We start from the raw sequence: 1,848 nt of genomic DNA on the forward strand, positions 1-1,848 counted from the left end.
AATCTACCCAACTTGTTATTTACTTTCTTCACTGAGTGGTTCAGAGCAGAAACCGAAATCGCCCCCCGCCACACTTTTCGTGGAATCATATGGGACCATGCAATTGTGCACCCTGGAACTCTCCTCGCCAACCAACTTACAGTGGAAAGCATTGCCTCGAGAAGCAGTCGTCTACCAGTGGTCACCAAATCATTACCCCCAAGATGGACTATGATTATAGACGGTGGTGACCTTGTCCGCCCTAACAAACCCTCGAAAAAGGATTGAAACTGGTCAATACAGAGCCCGCCCCTTCCGTAGAAGGTCACCCTGTACCCGTATTCCCCAGCCATGTGAATCATGTCACCTGCCTTGAATACGTCCGCGGCACGCCTCACGTATGAGTGGCCCACGACCCACACCTCCTTTTTCGCAGCCGGTGATGTCTGACCGCTGTTGCCCAGGTGTCGGGTCGACTGCACAGTCCGCCCCGCCTCGGAAGCTTGCGCAACTGAAAACCAAACAAAAACAAGAAGCGTGAGTACATCATTACAGCTTCACAACATGTGCAACCGCACATACCTCTTGTAACAGTTCGAGGACCAACGCCCCAAACGCTTTACTTTTTCAACACTCAGACCCCTGGCTGTAGCCTCAGTAGCTGCCCCTATCCGAAAGGAGTGGGTCCCGAACTCGCCGGGGTTCAAGCCCGCGGCCGAAATTGACATCGCAAGCACCCGCTGGAACTGAAACCTCGTCAGTGGGGTGGCGTCAGCGTGTCTCAACAAGGTCCCCCCCCATGATGCCACCCTCTGCGCTAAATATTCCTCTACGCAAACAACAGGGCACATGGAAGACCCGGGAAACCTCTGAATGATTATGCAGTCCCCAGTCGCACCCTGATCGGTTTTGGACCTGACAAACGAGACAGTCATCGTCTCCACCTTGACCTGAATGTGCTCTCGGCACAGTCCCCCCATCGTATCCTGCTTGTTCTTCGCCACTAGTTCGCTTACCCGCATAGCCCCATGGAATGCTAGCGCAAATGCGGCTCGGAATAACACTGTTTCATACCGGGATGAACACGTTGCAGGGAGTACGGACAATAACAGGGCCAACCTATCCAGACCTATCGGGTGCCTCTCATCTACTCTGCGACCCTCAAGGCGTTGCCACCCACGTAGCGCTTTCTGCACCACGAAAGACGCTGTTGGGTCCTGGATCCCATGAGCCTTTGCCATAAAGGAAATGGCGGCCCGATGCCTCTGGGCCGTAGCCACTGATTTGCCTGCCTGATGTAAAAACAGCAAAAAATTTACGACAAGCTCTTCCTGTCCCCAAAGCTCCCCCCCAGCAGAACCCAAAAAGGACCAATAGGAACGGAACGCCCCTTCATATGCCTTCCTTGTCCTGGGTGCTAAACTCTCTCCCACGAGGTTTTGTAGTTCGGGGCACCGAGAGACCAGAGAGCTTCGGGAAAGGGTGCCGCCACCGGGTCCGCTGTGGGCAGAAAACCCCAGAAGGCCTGCATACGGAAACGAGAAAGTGCATCAGCCGCTCGGTTCAGTACCCCCGGGACATGTCTTGCCCTAAAGAGCACATTCAACTGCATACACAATAACACAATTTCTTTGAGCAGTCTTAGAATCCATTTGCAACGTGCTGCCTGACTATTGATACACTCAACCACAGTCATGTTATCAGACCAGAACACCACAGAGTGATCCCGAAACCCCTCCGGCCATGTTTTCAAGGCCACCAAAATAGGGAAGAGTTCAAGAAAAGCAATGTTACTCGTCAGCCCGCACTCGTGCCACCATGACGGCCATTTTTGAGCCGACCATTGTGTACCAAATATGGCACCAAAAC

Source organism: Lissotriton vulgaris, unplaced genomic scaffold, assembly GCF_964263255.1.
Source record: "Lissotriton vulgaris unplaced genomic scaffold, aLisVul1.2 SCAFFOLD_3520, whole genome shotgun sequence".
In the NCBI taxonomy this organism is placed as follows: Eukaryota; Metazoa; Chordata; class Amphibia; order Caudata; family Salamandridae; genus Lissotriton; species Lissotriton vulgaris.